This window comes from Triturus cristatus, chromosome 7, assembly GCF_964204655.1.
Source record: "Triturus cristatus chromosome 7, aTriCri1.1, whole genome shotgun sequence".
NCBI lineage: Eukaryota > Metazoa > Chordata > Amphibia > Caudata > Salamandridae > Triturus > Triturus cristatus.
This window is the reverse complement of record NC_140590.1, coordinates 723034319-723056329: the sequence shown is the minus strand read 5'-3', so window position 1 is coordinate 723056329 and position 22011 is coordinate 723034319. Positions and strand designations below refer to the sequence as shown.

The 22011-nt window shown below is 48.8% G+C and overlaps 1 protein-coding gene across 2 annotated transcripts in view; it reads left to right on the top strand.

Annotated features, from left to right (window-relative positions):
• The window catches only part of RNF213 (ring finger protein 213), a 2329248-nt gene that overhangs the window by 1386854 nt on the left and 920383 nt on the right, over nt 1–22011 (top strand). The gene's annotated exons all lie outside the window — the stretch shown is intronic.

Below are 22011 nucleotides of genomic sequence, written 5' to 3'. Positions count from 1 at the left end.
TGTGGGGTTGGGAGAGTGGTGGGAAGGGGTCCATTGGGATTTGTTTAACTGCTTCGTTTAGGGTTTTGTTTTATTTTCACCAATGGCTACTTTCTCTGGGGCTACTTCTTTACATTGCTAAGATAACACACAGGTGGGAAACTGTCTCATCACGGGGCCTGACCCAGGAGCTCGCTAGGCGCTCACACCCCAAGTCATTGAGATCGTCACGGAGCTCAAACAGTCCCTCACTTCTTACACCGCTAAAGCCACGCACGCTAAAGCACTAGAGTAGGGCAATATCTCTGTCCTGTCTTGGAACGAACGTAAACGGCCTGGGAGATAAGATCAAGGGAGGGCTAATCACACAATACATAAAGAGACTCCAAACGTCTGTGCTATTTTTTGAAAAAACACACCTCAAGGTGACACACTGTAGGTTTTTAAATAGTGTCACATATCATTTGGTGGCACATGCGGGCAACACGTCTGGATCAAGCGGGGGTCACCATTCTATCCGTAAGAACCCTTCCTTCACAGTTACCAGAAGCTAGATTGACCCACTGGGTAGGTATGTCAGAGTGAGGGGTTTGTGGGGTTGCCGAGATGTAACTTTAATTAGCGTATATGCACCCCCGAGACTGCAGGCCCCCACACTAGAGAAGATATTACATATTCTCCTGGAGGCAGACTCCTCTATTCAGCTAATAGGGGGGTATTTTAATGATGTCCTAGACCCAACCCAGGACAGGTCGGAGCCTACCCCACCACATGCCCGCTCGACCCCCTCTTGCCAATTTGGCAACCACCATGAGCCTGACAGGCCTGTGGAGACAGGCTCACCCACATGATAGGGGTTACTCCTACTTCTCAAGGGCCATCGTGTATTCTCCTGCCTGGATTATATCCTGTTGACACAGTTCTTCCTTAAGGAATTATGGCGTATAATTAAAAAAAGAAATGAATGTCACTTAGGTGATCCAGATACATCAAATTAGTTAAATCAATTCAATCAAAATGCAGGAGAATAGGAATGGAAAAAGTGTATTATATTTTTGCACATTTTACTCATTTAGTTCCAACAATATTTCATCAAGTTTTATACAAACATGTAATCTCTTTTCCTATATTACAACGCAAAGCAGTACATAAATTCACACTGGTGCTACTTCGGTATCCCTCCACTCTCCTAGCATCAATTCCAGGGATTCGGAGAAGCGCAAACAATCCTCTTAACGAACAATGGTTTATGATAATCCAATGATCCATCAACTAAATCGTTAACATTCAAATAATCCGATGGAACTTAAATACAAAATGAACTCTAACAAATAGTGTTAAGAAAGATGCACATGTCGACATTTCGGTTTCGGGTGAACATTTAGGTCTACGAGACGATCCCCAGGACACAGCGTTAACGGGGAAAAATACACCTGTAAGTACTTGCTTCCAAAGTTGCTCCACAATGGATGACCTTTCAAAATGAGGAATCAAACCAAGCTCAGTTAAAATAGGTCTCATTCCATTGCAACTCCGTACTGCAGCATCCAAAGTGGATCTCTGCTCTCGCTCAGCGGTTCTAACACCTAGCCATCCTAGCACCAGCGGGGAAGTGCAGGATGCAACTAATTTGGCCCGCCCCTATCTAATCATTCACCCCTGCTGTTGAGAATGGGAGGGGATGGGAGGCAAGGCACCTTCTGAAAATCAAATGCCTAATATCTGAGGGACAGGAAGGTGGCAATTGGCTTCAGAGTAGATACTGAACTCTATTTTAAGGAGAATGAAGGCACAGTTTCCTCTAAAATTACTTTGTGGGAGGCATATAAGACAGTCCTCCGAGAAAGGGCACAAAATCTAGTGGGACAAAAGCGAAAGCATGCATTTGGTGCCCTGGAATCTCAGATGCAAGAGCTAGATGGTAGGCTGGAACCAGACCCGGACCCCATTATACTCCGCCAATTGTCACTCCTTAGAAAATAATACTCCGCCTTGGGTCTAGGAATCTCAAAAGCGCAGTTAAATACAACATTACACAAATGATTTGATCCCGGGGAGAAAGCCCGTAGACTGTTGGCCTAGCTGGCAAAGAAAGAGCTCGAGTCCCGATGGGTACACCGGATGACCTCACCAAATGAGAAGGTGGTGGAATCAGATGTGGACATCTCCAAATCCTTTGCACATTATTATCAGGAGCTATACAAGGCCAGGCCATTGCAATCTGGATCCCAGATAATTGAGTATTTGGACTCTATTGCTGCGTCGCAGCTGGATTCAGAGGCCCATAGTGCATTAGAGGTAGGATGACCAGATGTCCCGGATTTCCCTAGTCAGTCCCGGTTTTCAGAGGACTGTCACGGTGTCCTGCCACATTTTTTATTTTATGTACATGTCCCGGTTTTTTGGATAGAGGTCAAGTCATACTGCAAAGGAGAATTAAAAAGTATGCTTTAGTTAAATAATGTATTTGTTTCAAACAGCAGGTTGGTTGGCTGCATGCATGCAGCAGCAGAGAGGAGGGCAGGGATACTTGAGGTAGATGCTAAAAGTCTTGCCATAGCTTGTGTGTGTGTCTGTCTGTCTGTCTTCCAAAAACCAGACAGGCCAGACATAGAAGTAAGGTTGAAGACTTTAGTCCTACTTTTATGTCTGGCCTGTCCCAGTTTTTGCTTCTCAAAATCTGGTCACCCTGATTAGAGGCAGAGATAACCCTGACGGGTGTTCAAAGCGCAATAGCCCATCTCAGCACTAACAAAACCCCCAGGTCCAATGCGATATCCTCTGAGTTCTATAAGAGATTTGTGGATCTTCTGAGACCCCAGCTCCTAGGTATGTTCCTAGAGGCCGACCGGATCCATTCCTTCCCTCCCAACCATCAAAAGGCAACTATAATTGTTATTCATAAAGATACCAAACCTAGAGACCAGTGTGTCTCGTACCGCCCAATCTCTCTATTGAATTTAGAAGTGAAAATATTTGCGACAGTCTTAACTATCAGATTAATAAACACTATAACACCGATTGTCCATACAGATCAATTAGGCTTTATACCCAGTAGATCGACTCGTCACAATCTGATACAGGTCCACAATTGGATCAACAAAGTGAAAGGGCATTCGGAGCCACAGGTCATACTAGCTCTGGACGCAGAAAAGGCATTTGACGCCATGCCCTGGCCCTTTCTGGAACTCACGCTAGTAAAATTCGGCTTTGGACCTAAGTTCAGGATTTTCCTAGAACCCAGGGCATCTGTAAGAGTGAACGGGCTGATGTCCACTGAATTTGCAGTAGACAGAGGAACACGGCAGGAATGTCTCCTCTCCCCCTACTCTTTGCCCTCATAATAAAATCTCTTGTGTGTAGAATCCGTGACCTCCCTGGGATCTTTGGGGTTTGTATATCGGGGAGAGAAGCCCAAAAGGGGCTGATGATCTCCTTTACGTGACTCGACCTATGTCATCTCTTCCCCTCCTATTCGACGTCCTGGATGAATATGGGCAGAACTCTGGATACCGAGCGAACTAGAGCTAGTCCCTCCTGTACTTTCCACAGGGTGCCAACCTAGCCCTCCCCCTCCCTCATCAATTGACATGCACCACTCTAGGATTCAAGTATTTGGACATATTCCTGACACTCCACAAGGAGACCTGCCACGAGTGCAACCTGTGGAGGGTTATTCACAACTATTGAGAGGCTAAGTGCAGATGGAGGGGGCTCCCCCTTATACTTTTGTGGAGAGTCGCAATGGTCACAATGATAGAGCTACCCAAGCCTGATAGAGCTACCCAAGCAACTATACACCCTTCACCACACATAAGATCTGATTCCTCCTGATATTTTCGCTGGGATAGAAGGGAACCTCCGTACATTTTTGTGGATGGTAAACACTTTAGGATTGCCCTGACCACACTTTAGCGTAATCCATTCAATGGCGGCATCACCCTACACAATATGCGGGGATATTACTGGGCCTCTCATCTCATTAACATTAATGATTGGCTTTATACTTCTCCAGATCATTTTACCTTTAGCCTAGAACGCTCCAAATGGACACATCAATTCTGTATCCTCTATCTATATGGGGGTTGGGGAACCTCGGGCCTACTTGCTGCCACCAGGGTGGCAGTGGCGAGCTGAATCAGAGCTACGAAAGCTATGGGATGGCAGGGTCAGCCCACTAAGGAAACACCACTGTGAGAGTGGAAATCGCTGGCTGAGATTAGCAAACTGGAAGACCTCAGGCCATAGGAACTGATTAGTATCATGAAAATAGGAGATTTGCTGGAAGGGGGCGACCTTGTGTCATTTGACACATTGAAGCATGAATTCAGTATTCACAACATGCATGGTCAGCTGAGGGGCACCCTAGAGCAGGAATCCCAGAATTTGCACCGCTTGAGGGATGGCTACTTATAGAAGACCTGAGGAGGGGGGTGATCTTTTCCACGTATTGAACCCTCCTTAATAATAAACCTGATAAATGGAAGGGCTTAAGCCGAAAATGAGAAAGGGATGTCGGGGAACTGGAAGATAATCATTGGGAAGCAGCCTTGATACATCCCCATGAAGTCACAATAAGGGCACGGCTTCGGCTGATTCAGTTCAAATCCTACATACAGCCTACAATGACAAAAGACGTCTTCACGCCATGGAGAGAGTGCCCGACTCCTCCTGCTTACATTGTGCTGATATAGAAGGCTCCTTCTTACACACAGTCTGGAGTTGCCCCAGAATCCAAATGTACTGCAGAACTATCACAAGGGAACTTTACGCTGGGATTGACTCTCCCCTCCCTATGGACCCTAGGTGTTATTGTTATGGGTATTCCGTGTGACATCGAATTGTTGCGAACCCAGTTAATATTCAGCAACCTTGCTGTGTTAGGGACTGAAAGGGATACAGCCTGCCACTGGGGAACGGCGGGGAGTCCTATGGCTCAGGAATAGAGAACTGCTATGGACATGTTCATGATAGCTGAGAGTGACTAATATCAACAGGGGCTGCCCCAGAAAATTCCATAAAATATGGGGTAAATGGATCTCCCATTGCTCTCTGGAGCAGTGGTATCCAAACATCTTAATGTTGCGCCCTCCTGTAAAGAAAATAATAATAATCATCCTCCCCCTCAATTTTTTTACACTTGTACTGCTAAATTGGTAGTGTTTAAACATATTTAAACATTGCAGTTTAGCTCTGTAACTTTTTTAGGTCGAGCCTATAGCAGCGCGCATGCGCTGCTCTGGCGAGACTTGTAGTAAGGGGCTTTCAAAAGCTCACCACACGCTGGTGTGTGTGTGTGGCCTACTGCTTGCGGTTACCCACACGGGCGCCATATGTTTTGAATTATCGTGCCCAGACACGGGCGCAATAATTCAAAACATATGGCCTGGTGCTCGCTCTCGCACCACTCGCGGTACGCTGCATTCCTTTTTCTTTTTTAAACTTTCAGCGCGAGTTGCACGCTCCTGTTAATGCAATGCAACCGGGAATGCAATGCGGCCGGGCTCCGACAAAGTTTTGAAAAATTAAATTGCTCTGTGTCCCGGTTTCTTTTGTTTCACAAACTTTGTTGGGTTATTTGGAGCGCAAAATATTACAATGAAAGGCTTTGCTGAGTTTAGCCCCAAACTTTGAAAAAAATGCTTCTTCGGCTATCATTCTTTGGCCACGAATCGCTTCTTCAGGCAGGGCGCGTCCCTGGCTAGTACTGGTATGCGCGGTATGTGAACCTGCAAAATACATAATTACATTTCTTCTAGTGGTGGGAGCAGCCGGCCAGACGGGTCCATGGTGGTTATACCTCAAGCCATACACGGAAATTCCTGGAAAAAGATGCCCAAGCCGGTACTTCGAATAACCCCACGCTCTGGTCATAAACCATGAGAATAGCCAGAACCTGTCGGTCAGGAGCAGGCGGGCTCTGAATTACGTCAAAATGAAGGAAGGACTCACCACAGGCACAATAAATACAAAGGCTGCAACAGGCACACGCGCAGAGCTGTGCGTTGACCCCGTGTCACAATGGTACCTTTCAGCCAGTCCTGGTCTTTCAAACAGGGCTTAGCATTCTGGGACTTGTGGTTTCACTTTTGCTGTCATTACTATTGATTAGACGTCTTACTTCATTAGTTCTTTTGGGTGACTGTGGACAAGGTCGGCTCAAAGTCAGCCTTATGTAGTTGCCACTAGCCTGGGTTCCATTTTATCATGGTTAGGAAACACTAATTTAGGGAGAGATTGTGGATAAATCGGGTAATAATTAATCAATTGTGCAATAATAATTAAATAACTAATGATTAGGCTATGGAAGAATTTTTTTAAATATTGCAAAAAATACCAAAGAACCTTTGGTATATTGGAAGAAATGTGGCTTATCAGTTACCATTACTGGCATAATCTTCGGGCATTATCAATGGCATGTTTAGTTTATGTTTCTTCGTAAGTTCGCATTTCAGGTTTTTAGTTGTGACTGTGTTTGTTACATTTGATGGCGCAAAGACAAGCAATGTGTCCCCAAAAGAAAACAAGCATTGGCATAACCAATAGGTCTCACCTTTGGGACCTTATAAGTGTTTAATTATCCAGCACAATATCCTTGGTGCAACAATATCAAGTGTTGCATGGCTACACGCTTATAAAGTCCCAAAGGCGAGACCTATTGGCTATGCCAATGCTTATTTATACATACTCCCAGTCAGGATATAAATGACAAAATGTGTTAGTGATGGCCCATTAAAAAAGTGTATTGCGGGCGCTCATGTTTTTAACACTTAAAACAAATGCTTCTGAGTCTTCTCATGTCCAGAGACTGGAGCCCCCTGTGGGATCAACTGAGGCCTCCCTAGGAGGGCCCATCCCCCAGTTTGAAGCCCCCTACTCTAGAGGGTCTGTGACTGGGAGGAACATGAGAGAGAGTTGACTGGGGAGTGATCATCATAATACCTGTAGCATTGTGTTCGTCTATCACAGAATACCTTTATTTTTACCTTTAATTGCGGTCCGGACTTGAGAGATGTCGGTGGGAGGGAGGGGTGACCTGTTGAGAGCTATACATTGCATTGTTCACAAATGATTACACTGGTAGCCTCCTAGGAGTGAACTGACTATGTATCAAAACTGTGTCATTACTGAATCTCTAATATCAATGACAAATTCAATAACAAATATATTTTTTTTAAAGATTACATTGAGGAATGAAAACTAACTTGAGTGGCACTTTGTGCATTAAGTAAATTAATAAACAATATGTGGAATAGGAAAGAGACTAAATGTGGAATTGAAACTACCCTTGACTAATAGGCTGCTATGGTTTTATTTCACTCAATTTCCCAATGTTCTCCTAAAGGTTACCTTTGTGGTTATCATTTCTGCTGGAGACACATTGTTGCTGACTATCTTACAGCCAGCGAGTTGGCTATTCAAGAAAGATTAACTATTTAATAAGTACATAAATGAAATATTAGCCCGTATATTCTCTGGGCAAACCAATAATTCAATTAGACTTGCCATTTTGGATTAAAGAAGGAATTCTTGTCCCAGATCGAATGGAGAAGATGTTCCAGTTGGACAACAATCTCTTGCACCAGACTATCTATTAAAGGTTAAGAATAGGTACGACCTGAATTGGTACAGAGATCTGAAAGAGACATGTTATTGATAGATTCCTTACCTTAGATTATCCCCAGGCGTCAGACTGGATCCAGAAAGTTTTGCTTGCAGTACCCCTGCGTGTCAGTAGGTGGCGTCGTACGCTCCGCATCCATCGCTGGCGTCGTAAGCGCCGAGATAACATCACGGAGACTACTTAGGCGCCAACCATGCGCGATGATGTCAGTTCTATCTTTTTCCGCTTAGAGCGCTTACCGTAGTCACTTTTTGACTACCCTTTTTGAGACTTTTGTCTCCTTTTTCCTTTGTGCACATAGGGATGCCTGGGTTTAAGTCTTGTGGGGCCTGCCATCGCAATATGTTGGTGGCGGACCCCCATGATGTTTGCCTCTACTGCCTGGAAACCGACCATGTATCCCGTTCCTGCCTGGACTGTTGAGCCATGGCCCCGAAGGCCTTGAGGGAGGGTGCCGGAAGCTGCTGGAGGTCTGGCACTCGTCCCAGCGCCGTTCCAGGTCCCGTTCCCGGGAACGCTCACGGGGCCGCAGTCGTCGCTCCACGGGCTCCAAGTCTTCGCCCTCGGATTCGGGTAAGTGTCGACAAAAAAAGAAGTCGAAGAAGTGATTTCGCTCTCCAACGTCCCCTCGCCGGTCCTCGGATGCGGACGTGGGGGACAGGGGTTCTGCCCCTGTGGCTCCTTTGGAGCCTGTGAGTCCCACAGCCTATCCACCTTACCCGGGTCCGTCGGCGACTCCCGAACAGGTGCAAGAATTTCTTGCCATCATGGACCGCCTCTTTAACCCTCGGTCTCCCGCCGGTGCGTCTTCGGGCCCCGCGGTCCCGTGTCCAGATCCTGTTGGGCCGCCGGCGCAGCCGGCGGATCCATCTTCGGTGCCACAGGATCCTGCGCCGTTGGCTCCGGCGCCACAAGGTCCAGCGCTGCCGGCTCCGGCCCCAGCGTCACCCTCGGCTCCGGCCCCGCAGTGGGTGCCGTTTGTCCCCCCCTTGCCCCGTTTCCAGGACCATTTTGTTCCTACCTGGGATCCGCATTGGGACGCAGCACCAGCTCGGCCCTGGCCAGCGCTGTTCCCGGCACTGTATGTTCCTTCTCTGGCTCCAGCTCTGCCACCGCGGTCTGTTCCCCATGCGACAGAGGTGGAGGACGACTGGGAGGGTCCGAGGACCCTCTTGCCCATCAGTGTGACTCCGAGCAGGACTGGGTGGACGACTTGGGGGTGCCGGCGACCTCGATGTCTCCTCTGACCCGGGGTTAGCCTCTCCCCCCCCCCTGCCTACCATGGAGGAGGGCTCCTCCTACACAATGGTGCTCCGTCGGGCAGCTGAGGTCCTTAACCTTGATCTCCCTACGGTGGCCCTCAAAACTAATCTCCTCACTGAGGTGATGCAGACGGCGTCCACTTAGTCGGAGCCCCTGCTCCCTTTTAATGATGCCCTCACTGACGTCTTGTTGGGCACCAGGTCGTGGCCAGCCACAAGGGCCACTGTGGATAGGAATGTCGCCAGACCTCACCGCCCTGCGCCTGGTGACCCCACTTTTCTGACCACTCATCCTACGCCTGAGAGCCTGGTCATCCAAGCCTCGACGTCACAGAGTACCTTTCCCACGGCTCTCCCGGATAAGGACTCTAAGAAGCTGGAGCAGTTCCGTAAGTGGTTGTTCTCTTCGGCCAGCTGGGGCTGCGGTCTGTGAACACCGCCTGCTTATTGGGCCGCTATTCTCACGCGGTGTGGGATACAGTTGCACAGGTGTTGCCTCAGTGTCCTGAAGAGACCCACGCTGTACTGTCCCAAGCTGTTGCTTAGGGTAAGGATGCGGCTAAGTTCGCCATTCGGTTTGGATTGGACACCGCGGACTCACTGGGTAGGGCAATTTTTAAGACTATGGCGCTTCGTCGCCACGCCTGGTTGCGATCTACTGGGTTCTCGCCCGATGTCCAAAGCTCGCTCATGGACATGCCCTTTGATGGCACTCGCCTGTTTGGCGATAAGGCCAACAGTACACTGGAGCGTTTTAAGGACTCGCGAGCCACGGCCAAGTCCTTGGGTTTTTCCGCAAAGAGCCCAGCCACTCCTGGTTTTCGTTCCTTTCGTGGCCACGGCAGAGGCGCCTAGGCGCGTTCATTCAGCAAGCCTGTGCAGAACCAGCCTCAGCATGGCCGCAGACGTGGCTTTTGCAGGGGCGGGTCTGGGATTCAGCGTGGGGGTCAGTCCACCTCCGCTGCTTCTACCTCCAAACCTTCCTAATCCGAGCTTTGTGGAGCACCCACGCCGGTGGGTGGCAGGATTCGCCACCACCTCCCCCACTGGCGCGATATCACATCAGACAAGTGGGTGTTGCAGATCATCCGCAGGGGTTACTCCTTTCCCGTCCAGTCCTCCCCTCCAACCATGCCACCTCGGTGCCACCGCATGTTGGGGGATCACTTGGTACTTCTCCAGCAGGAAGTCACGGCCCTCTTGGCCAAGGGGGCCATTGAGTGCGTTCCTGGGCTGGAAGTAGGGAGTGGTTGTTATTCCCACTACTTTCTGGTCCCCAAAAAAGACAAAGGGGGCCTGCGCCCCATCATGGACCTCTGGAAAGTCAATCGCTTCCTCTGGAAGAAGTTAAAAATGCTGACTGGCTCAGGTCCTGGCTGCCCTCGACCCTGGAGACTGAATGGTAGCGTTGGACTTGCAGGATGCATATTGTCACATCCCCGTCCTGCCGCCCCACCGGCGTTACCTGCGGTTCACGGTAGGCCAGGAGCATTTTCAGTTTGCCGTGCTCCCCTTCGGCCTTACCAGCGCCCCTCGGGTGTTCACAAAGGTGATGGCGGTGGTTGCAGCTCACCTGCGCAGGTCGGGGGTTTCAGTCTTCCCTTACGTCGAAGACTGGAGGTTGAAGTCGGACTCGCCCCAGGCAGTCGTGAACCACCTTCAGACTACGGCCGACCTCCTGCATTTGCTGGGGTTCTCCATCAATGTGCCAAAGTAGCACCTGAGTCCCTCTCAGAGGCTGCCCTTCATCGGAGCGGTTCTGGATTTGACGCTGTTTCGGGTTTATCCTCCTGTGCAGCGAGTCTGGGGATATTCAGGCTATGATTCCGATCTTCAGCCTTTGTCCCGGGTTTCAATCAGGATGACAATCCGGCTTCTGGGCCTGATGGCCTCCTGCATCCTGCTGGTATCACATGCCAGATGGCATATGCGGGCTCTGCAGTGAGACCTGAAGTTCCAGTGGGCGCAGAATCAGGGCAACCTGTCCGATCATGTCCAGATCTCAGAGGGCACTGCACGGCAATTGCAGTGGTGGATCACGAATCGTGATTGGGTTAATGGCAGATCCCTCTCGCTTCCCCAACTGGAGTACACAGTGGTGACGGATGCGTCCCTCCTGGGATGGGAAGGCCACTTGGGAGAGGCGGAGATCAGAGGCCTCTGGTCTCCGGCGGAGTCCCGGCTCCATATCAATCTGTTGGAGCTTTGGGCGATCCGACTTGCGCTGAAGGCATTCCTTACCTCTGTCCGGGGAAGTGTGGTGCAGGTGTTCACGGACAACACCACCGCCATGTGGTATTGCAACAAACAGGGCGGGTGGGGTTCTGGACCCTATGTCAGGAGGCTCTGCGCCTCTGGACATGGCTGGAACATCAAGGCATCACCTTGATGGTTCAACACCTGGCAGGTTCTCTGAACGCCAGGGCATACGTACTCAGCCGCCGGTGCTTGATGGATCACGAATGGCATCTTCACTCGGAAGTGGTGCAAGGTATCTTTCAGCAGTGGGGAGAGCCTTTGTTAGATCTATTCGCCACCGAAGAGAACGTGCAATGTCTTCAGTTCTGCGCGTTGGACTTCCCAAGGCGGCACTCGATAGGTGACGCTTTTCACCGCGAGTGGAGTTGCGGTCTATGGTACGCCTTTCCGCCTATTCCACTTCTGCCCAGAGTGCTGAAGAAGATTTGGCGCGTCCGGCCCCAAGTCATCCTTGTGTCTCCGTATTGGGCACGAAGATACTGGTATCCCGAGCTACTCTGCATGGCGACCGATCCCCCGATCCGTCTGCCTCTTCGGGAGGATCTTTTGTCGCAGCAGAAGGGGACGGTCCTCCACCCGATCCTGTCCAGCCTCCACCTCCTGCGTGGAGATTGAGCGGAGACAGTTGACAGCTTTTAATCTTCCTCTCGAAGTCTGTGATGTCATTCTGGCAGCCAGGCGTCCCTCCACTAAAATGGTATACGCCTGCAGGTGGAACAAGTTTGTGGCATGGTGCACAGCTAAGGCTGTGGATCCCCTTTCTGCCCCTCTTTCCGAAGTCCTTCTGTTCCTTCTTTCTTTGGCCCAGCAGGGCTCTGCTCTGGGCACTATCAAAGGTTATCTTTCGGCTATCTCCGCCTTTTCACGGCTTCCAGATCAGCCTTCTCATTTTAAGTCCCCGGTTGTTAACCATTTCCTAAAAGGCATTACTCACACGTTTCCTCCCGTGCCATTCATAATGCCTCAGTGGGACTTAAACCTTGTCTTGACATATCTGATGTGCGCTCCCTTTGAGTCCCTTCATACCTGTCCTTTGTGTCTTCTCACTCTCAAGACGGCTTTCCTGGTAGCTATCACCTCTGCCAGAAGAGTGAGTGAGCTCCAGGCTCTTTCTTCTAAACCTTCTGTTCGAGGCATATGAGCTGCAGATTACACACTGTGCATAGATCGCCATCTGGTGTTGGGCCCGGATGTTTGCAGTTGTTTTTCTTCTTGGAAAGTCTTTGGAAGTCACGAGGTATGTGACTCCTCCTTTGGATCATACTGCGCATGGGCTTCGGCTTCATCCTCAGATTGTTTTTTCCCGCCATCGGGCTCGGATGTGTTCATCGCGCTCCGGCTCTGAACCGTTTCCAGTTCTCCTAATCGACGCGCAATCCTTCCCTTCCGCGGTATTGTTCTCGATCGCGATCTCCCCTCTCGACGCGACTCATCATTAGACGTCTTTGATTCCGGTCGTCGACGCAGGCCTTCGGGCCTACCTCCGCTCCGGTCCTGGCTCATGGAAAGGACTCCATTTAAGAAGTTTCCTCGATGTGGGTCCAAATTTCCTCACACCGATCTCCATGAGGTGTGCAACCTCTGCCTGTCCCCAGAACACGAGGCTCGAGACTGTCCGGCGTGCAAATCCTTCTGGTCCAAAAAGACCATTCGGGACCGAAGGGCGAGGAGAACCATGGAACACTCGTTGACTGCAATCCCCGACGGCATATTCGGAGAAGGCGTCGATGTTCCCGAGGACCAGCACACCGAAAGAGGGCCTCATCGGCGCCTCCGAAGCAGACGACTCCGATGTCGAGGACATCACTCCGGCACAAAGGGGCGTGAGTACTAACATCGATCCCCACCCCCCACCCTCGACGGCATCGATAAAGGCTTCGGTCGCGCCTTCGCCCTCGGGCCTAGGTACGACCAAAGACACTGCTTCACATACCTCGCTTTCGGGCGCGGTTAAGAAGCCCATCAAGCCTCTGGCAGCTCGGGCTCAAGCCAGCCTGCCGTCGGTGCCGAGAAACACTCCTCCGCACCGGCACCGAAAAAGAAGATGGCTTCCTCTTCCTCCTCCGCGCCGAGCTCCACACTGAAGCGCTCGGCGCCGAAGACAACCACTAGCTCCTTGGTACCGACACCATCCCCGGAACCGAGCAAAAAATCCAAAGCCATCGACACCCACACCTCGAAGCCGAAAGTCATCTCGGAACCGAGGAAACAACCGGACTTTTCTAAACCACACAGTTCAAAACAACGAACTGATGACTCCAAGACTAAAAAACCTACGGCTCCGACACCTTCGGCTCCGACGGATCGCCCCTCACAGAGAAACTATTTCGGCCCGATCCACTCCAAGAAACACTTATCAAAGACCCTAAAACTGGACATTTGATGCTCAGCATCAAGAAGAGACCGCTGGACAAGCCTGCCTCAGCTCCACCTACAAAGAGAGGAGACTTTGCTACCTCCCCTTTGAGACTACCCTCACCCCCTCCTCCACCTCCTCCTCCACCTCCTCAGTCTCCTCCGCCTCCCCCACCTCATCATTCCCCCACACCCTCTCCGGGTGAGGATGATGACGATGTCTACGACGACACAGGTGACGGACCCCATGACCAACCCACAGGGGACCCCACTCCTACAGGCTCCCCAGACCCATGGGACGACTACATCATCCCAGACATCCCTAACGTCCCGCAGGACGACCTTTACCCTTCAAGACTGTCCCCCCAGAAGACACTATGGGGTTTAACCAACTGCTCCATAGGGCTGCACACTATCACGGAGTAGATCTCCACACAGACCCCGTGGAGGAGGACTTCCTCCTAGATATTTTTGATACTACACACAGGGCCACTTCCATTCTGCCCATGCTTAAAGGGGTTATCAAACACGCGCCAGAGGTCTTTAAAGACCCGGTCAGAGCCAGGGTCATCAACCCTCGCATCGAAAAGAAGTATAAGGCCGCTCCTACAGACCCCACCTACATCAGAGGGTCCCCACCACTAGACTCCCTAGTAGTCTCCTCTGCAAGGAAACGTGCAAACTCCCAGTCATCAGGCGAGGCACCACCACCTTATAAAGAGTCCAAACTCCTAGATGCCTCTGGCAAGCGAACTGCATCCCAGGCTGCCAACATATGGCGAATTGCAAGCACCCAAGCGCTTTTAGCACGCTATGACAGGGCACATTATGATGAGCTAGAAGCCATAATGCAACACCTCCCTGACAAATACAAGAATAGAGCCAATGAGCTAATCCAGGAGGGAAAAACCATCACCAACACCTCCATACGCTGCGCCCTCGATGTTGCTGACACCGCCTCTAGGGCAATTAATACCAGCGTCCTCCTCCGTAGGCATGCCTGGCTACAGATTTCGGGTTTTAAACCCGAGGTGCAGGCTTTCATCCTCAACCACCTTTTTGACTAAGAACATCTCTTTGGCCCAAACGTTGACGTTGCCCTTGAGAAAATAAAGGACACCGATACGGCAAAGTCTATGGGAGCCTTACAGTCACACTCTCCTAGGCGCTCCTTTCGCCGTTCTTCCTTTCGAAGTACCGCCAGAGGCTACTCCTCCGACAGCGCCTCTACATCCTATAAAGCCCCTACACAATCCACCTTCACTAGGGGTTACCAGAGAGGTGGCTACAGGGGTAACAACAATAAAGGCAGAGGCAAAACTAATACCTCCCGCTCTGACTCCACCCCTACCCAATGACTTCCCTCCTTTTCCCCAAGACCATCCCACTCCAGTCGGGGGCAGACTCCACAATTTCCTTCATGTCTGGGCTCCTATCACCTCAGACAAATGGGTAACACAAATAATTCGGTCAGACTACTGCCTCGAGCTAAAATCTATCCCCCCAAACATTCCACCCAAACAACGCCCAATATCACAGGAACATTTGTCACTTCTAAAGCAGGAGGTAATCTCCCTCCTACAAAAGAGTGCGATAGAGCTAGTTCCTGCCCACCAACAAAATATGGAAGTTTACTCCCTATATTTTCTCATACCAAAAAGGGACGACACTCTAAGGCCCATCCTGGACCTCAGACCCCTAAATCACTATATACACTCGGACCATTTCCACATGGTCACACTCCAGCAGGTACTTCCCCTGCTCTCCCAAAACGACTTCCTTGCCACCCTAGACCTCAAGGACGCCTATTTCCACATTCCCGTTCACAAAGCTCACAGAAAGTTTCTCAGGTTTGTAGTGGACGGTCAACACTATCAATTCAAAGTGCTCCCATTCGGAGTTACCACAGCACCGCGAGTGTTTACCAAGTGCCTAGCGGTCGTGGCAGCACACCTGCGAAGACAACACATCCACGTCTTCCCATACCTAGACGACTGGCTAATAAAAGCCAGCTCATACAACCAGTGTGTACAACTCACTCACGCCACCATCCAACTACTTCACGAACTGGGCTTCACAGTAAACCACACGAAGTCCCATCTGCAACCGTCCCACATAAAACAATACCTAGGTGCCACTATAGACACCTCAAGAGCGCTAGCCTACCACAGTCCTGCCAGGATAGCAAGCATTCAGGCTCTACGCGCCAAATTTCAGCCGGAACACACTCTTTCAGCTCGAGTGTTCATGCAACTCATAGGAATGATGGCCTCTTGCATATTTATAGTACCTCACGCAAGACTCCAGATGCATCCTCTCCAAGAGTGCTTAGCGCGCCAATGGAACCAGGCCCAGGGTCAATTGACAGATCTGGTGTTGGTAGACGGTCGTGCCCACCGTTCTCTGCAGTGGTGGACCACCAAAAACCTTTCCAAAGGGCGACCGTTCCTGGTGCTGTTCCTCAGATAGTACTAACAGCGGACGCATCGCTCTCCTGCTGGGGAGCTCACCTACTACATCACACCATGCAGGGCAGGTGGACATTTCAACAAAAGTTACTCCAGATCAACTATCTGGAGTTGCTAGCCATATTCTTAGCACTAAAGGCTTTTCAAACACAGATATCAGGCAAGGCCATCCTAGTCCGCACGGACAACATGACAGCCATGTACTATATACAGAAACAAGGAGGCACACACTCTCCGCAGCTCTCTCAGCTAGCACCGAGCATATGAAGATGGGCCATACCCCAAAGAATCTTTCTCCTAGCCCAACATGTCCCAGGAGTCCAAAACAATATGGCCGATCTGCTGAGCAGACAAACACAACAGATCCACGAGTGGGAACTCCATCCACAAGTTCTTCACCCGTACTTCCAAATGTGGGGGCATCCACAAATAGACCTCTTTGCCACCCACGAAAACGCCAAATGCCCAAGCTTCGCCACCAGGTATCCACACCCATTGTCCAAAGGGAATGCGATATGGATGAACTGGTCAGGCAAATTTGCGTACGCTTTTCCGCCTCTCCCACTCATTCCATTAGTGGTGCGCAAACTACAACAATACTCCCTTACTCTCATTCTAGTAGCTTCAGCTTGGGCCAGACAACCGTGGTACACCACACTGCTGGAACTATCTGTAGTACCGCACCAAAAGTTAAACCTCTCTCCACGCCTCTTAACCCAGAACCATGGAGAGATCAGGCACCCGGACCCAGCTCAGCTCAACCTTGCGATCTGGCTCCTGAAATCATAGAATTCGGTTATCTAAATCTTCCCCCAGACTGTATGAACGTCATTAGAGAAGCTAGAAGGCCAACCACTAGAGCTTGCTATGCAACCAAGTGGAAACGTTTTGTGGTTTATTGTCACAGCAATAAATTCAATCCCCTAGATGTGTCCATTCAACACATCATAGGCTATTTATTACACCTACAAAGATGCAATCTAGCTTACACGTCCATTAGACTGCACCTTGCAGCCATAGCAGCTTATCTACAAAACAGGCAATATCTGTCACTCTTTAGAGTACCTGCCATAAAAGCCTTCATGGAAGGCCTCAAACGAATAATTCCCCCCAGAGTGCCACCCTCACCTGTGTGGAACCTAAACATCGTTCTCACAAGACTAATAAGGCCTCCATTTGAACCTCTGCACAAATGTGAACTTCAATTCCTAACATGGAAAACTGCTTTTCTTGTAGCCGTTACTTCCCTCAGAAGAGTCAGTGAGATACAAGCATTTACCATTCAAGAACCCTTTCTGTAAATGCACCATAACAAAGTGGTTCTCCGCACTAATCAAAAATTCCTCCCTAAAGTCATTTCTCCCTTTCACCTGAACCAATCTGTGGAACTGCCGGTATTCTTGTCGCAGCCACAGACCGTTGCAGAAAGAGCTCTCCACAAACAAGCCTTACTCTACTACATCGAAAGAACTCAACCCTTTCGTAAGACCAAACAACTGTTTGTGTTTTACTCACCACCACACCAAGGCAACCCCATCTCCAAGGCTGGGATAGCTAGGTGGATTGTTAAATGTATACAGATTTGCTACCACAAAGCAAAACGAACGCTAACTGTTCCCTCCCAAAGCCCACTCTACACGTAAGATAGGGGCTTCCATGGCATTTTTAGGGAACATTCCCTTAGATGATATCTGCAAGGCAGCTACATGTTCTACACCGCACACTTTCACTAAACACTATTGTGTAGATGTGCAAACTAAGCAACAAGCTAGTGTGGGCCAGGCTGTACTCAAAACATTGTCAAACCATTGCAACATATACTGGTGGTCGCCGCTTGGAGCGAGTACTGCTATATAATCTATGCACAGTGTGTAATCTGCAGCTCATATGCCTCGAACGGCAAATGCAATTTACCAGTATGCATCTTTTCTTGGCATGTAGAGCTGCAGATCTACACACGCCTACCCGCCTACCTTTATCTGTTCCATTTTATCTTATTTAGATACAACACACATGGGCATCTTCACAACTTACTACTACGCTCCATCATTTCCCTGCTGGCGAAAAACAATCTGAGGATGGAGCCGAAGCCCATGCGCAGTATGATCCAAAGGAGGAGTCACATACCTCGTGACTTCCAAAGACTTTCCAAGAGGAAAAACTACTGCAAACATCCGGGCCGAACACCAGATGGCGATCTATGCACAGTGTGTAGATGTGCAGCTCTACATGCCAAGAACAGATGCATACTGGTAAGTAGCATTTGCCTTCCTTACTGTTCATCCGGACAAGGTGGTTTTAAGGACTTCTTTCTTGGCAAAGGTTGTCACGCCCTTCCACATTGGGCAGACCATCACCTTGCCGACCTTCTTTCCGCATCCTTCAAAGGAGGAAGAGAGGTTCCACCGTCTGGACCCAAAACCTGCGCTCTCGTTCTATCTGAAGCACACACAGCAGTTCCAGGTCGGGCCCTACACAAACGAACCGTCTCTCGTGGGTCGTTCAGTGCATCAAAGCGTGTTATTCGTTGGCTAAGAAGGAGCCTCCTATGACTGCAGCCACTACTGCCTTGGGACGCGGCGTCGCCTTGCAGGACGGTTGTCAGGCAACTACGTGGGCCTCGCTGCACATGTTTACCAAGCATTACTGCAGAAAGAACTATTGATGGACAGAATGCAGAACCATGTCATACATTCACCCCAGTACAGAGATCTAGGCCTTAATCCATCGTTTTTTTGCTCACCATGCCATTCCAGTTTGGACCCAGCCATATGCAAATCAGTCTAGATCCTGTGCCCAATGGGAACAGTCCAGCCCGAACTGCCAGGCCAGGTCCTCCCTGGACTGGAAACCAGCATCCTAGGACCGGTTTCGGGGTTTCACCCCTCTTCAGCCTTGACAGTCCGGTCCAGAGAGACGGCTTCTTTGGCCGTTCTGTTCTCTGTGACTTTCTGGTGTAATCTATTTGCAGACCCACCTCCGGGGTTGGTATTGCTGGGGTATCTATTCTAAGGTAAGGAATCTATCACTAACGTGTCTCTTTCAGATGCACAAGTTACTACTTGTGTAATGATATATCTGTAAGAGACATTAGCTAGTGATAGATTCCTTACTGCCCCACCCATCCTCCCTGTTCTGCGAACTGATTTCTAGGGTTAAGGTCATCCCTTTCAGGGCCCCAGTTTCTTGGCACCAGTGGTCAGTTTCTTGCATGACTCAGCGTTCCTGGCGTGGAAAGTCGTGTACAGAACTGACGTCAGCACACATGGGTGGCGCCTTAGTTGTCTCCGTGACATCATCTCGGCGCTTACGACGACAGCTACGGACGCGGAGGCACACGACGCCACCTACTGACGCGCAGGGGTACTGCTAGCAAAACTTTACGGATCCAATGTGACGTCTGGGGATATTCTAAGGTAAGGAATCTATCACTAACTAATGTCTCTTACAGATATATCGTTACACAAGTAGTAACTTGTGCAAGTGAAAAAAATTGAGGAACCAACTATGTATATGAGGAGTACCCATAGTCTGTTGTGTACTGCTGAAAAGTGACTGGCTTTATGTTTGTAATATAGTGAAAGGTACCAAACATTCAAAAAATACCTTAAGCTGCAGTGAGTAAAATGACAAGTCTCTTCAATGTGGAGGGATGGTTTGTTAAGCCAGTCATGTGAATCTTGTCCGAATGCTAACCATTTCTTCCCTGAAGTTCGAATGAAGACTAGTAATTGTTTAAATAGTGGTATCCATGATAGTTTCAAAGTTATCTGGAAATTTAGCCGAAACTTTTTGCGGAATCCATATTTGTAAAGAAATAAGTAAATCTGCTGCAGGAAAAAAAATGTAATTAGTGAGCCAAACAACAACAATGGGGCTCAATTTGGGTGGGGCAGATGGTAGGCTATTCTGGCCATACAATCGCATTGCTCAAATATACGGCACACTGCATCCTTTTTAAAACACAACACAAGACCACCGCGAACTATGGCTGATGATTCACCACAGACAGATTGTTCAAACTGAAATGTATATCATGGAATATGCATTGAATGAACAACCCTCGCAGGGCTCGCCTAATCTGCTCTTATCTCACCAGGCATGGTGTTGACATAGAACTACTCCTAGTGAGACATTTAGCATTTTGTGCTAGCACCCTTGGGAGCGGGTGTATTGTGTATCCCGACTTCTCCTTGTTCTCCACTTATGCATGAGGATTCACCATACTGATTAAAAAAGGAGTTCTATTCCGACCTCTGGCTGTCAAGGCAGATCCACAGGACCCCTACCTACTATTGCAAGATCTGCTTAGAAACGTGCATGTTTTATTGATAAATGCCTACTGACCAAATGCTGACGGCTCTGACCTTTATGGGAAGCTTGGATTGAGGCTAGGGCTGCTGCACCTAACACAATCATTTGGGGCGTAGACTTCAAGATCTGGAGGCTAGGCTTGTTTCTGCTGTCAGACATATGTTCTCCCTACATGTCCCTACTGTGGCTCGTAGCTGCAGGCAATGGTGACTGCAGCCTGAAGAACTGCTGTACGAGGCTTTTCAGTCTGAAATCAAGCAGTCTTTTGCTACATATTTTGAATTAAATCAGGACTCGTTCACCTCAGTCCGCCTCTTTGTGTGAGGCTTTTAAGACGCTTGTTAGGGGAGAGTGTATTTCTAAAGGGAATGGAATACTTGAATTCTAGCAAGGACAACTTACAAAACATGGATCTGAAATATACTCTCTAAAGTGGGAGATCGCTGGTAGATCTGATTATGCCAGACTAATTCCAATAAATTTAAAAAGAGTTGACTTTGTGATGCAGCAGACAGAGGTGAAATTCTTAGGTGAATATGTGACCGACAGCGATTTGGTAGGGGCAAACGACCAACCAGGACTCTGGCTTGTATGATCTGTTTTCAGTGGGTGGCGTCATATATTTTTAAGATTCATTTGCATCCTCACCCATCATGGGGAAAAGCTATCTAACAATGAAGCCAATTCCCACGCTCATTACCAGCAATAGGTGGAGTACCAATACCTCGTACTTCAAAGACTTCTTTGAGGAAAAATAAGTTGCACATGTCCAAGTCCAACACAAGATGGCAGGAGTTTGCACAGCTTGTGAGTCTGCATCACTACATGCCACAAATAGATGGTTACATGGTGAGTAACATTTTCCTTATATGCCTTTCCAGACTGATGAGCAGTGGCCACTATTTCTCTGAGGCTGTCACATATATCTTTTGACATAGGCATGACGTGTTTCCATAAACCTTAATGCTGACCAACGGGACAGGGTTTCTGACTATATACACAAATGCAGCATTTCCTGATGATCAAGTAATTTTTTTGCACTTGTTTAGCAGTGCCTCATTCTAACTCCCTTCTTAACTGATGCGGGAGCAGTAAGGGAACACTTAATTCTTCACACAAGGTTTCTGAATGTTGGCTTATTTCTGCTATTTCATAAATAAAGGCTCTGTGAAATTTGTATTTGTTATATTGCATGTGACGTTAAATGTATCTACTGGATTTACATGGTTAGAACTAAATGATCGCCCGATGTATATTACTATGAAAAACCATAGAATCTTAAGACGGTATACATTCTTGTGCACTTCACCATATCTAGAGCTTCCTGTGAATGTCCTTACAGAATGCACCATATCCAGAAGGAAGCTATAAGAGTGGGTCTGAAGTGATTTGGCCGTATTTTTAACAGTCTGAGAAATATGCACTGGCCTCCAATGTGAGAAAATAGCTTTAAAATGTATTACTTTTATTGCTTGTCACCCTCTTATGGGTGAAAATATTTAAAAGTGAGCCTTCAGTAAATCCGCATGCCCCTGCTCAAATTCTTTTCATTGTGTCTAACGTCATATTTTCCTGATTTGACAAGAGTTCTTCTTCCTTTCACGGGGTTTCCTAATGAATTTCCTTCTGCTTGACCTGAAGCCTCAGTTTCATGAGACACTTGAACATTCTACTAATGCACGAGTCTTGGAAGAGAGCCTGTGTGGCCTACTCTCCCAGGTTTTCTCACTGGGAATTTCTCCAGTAAGAT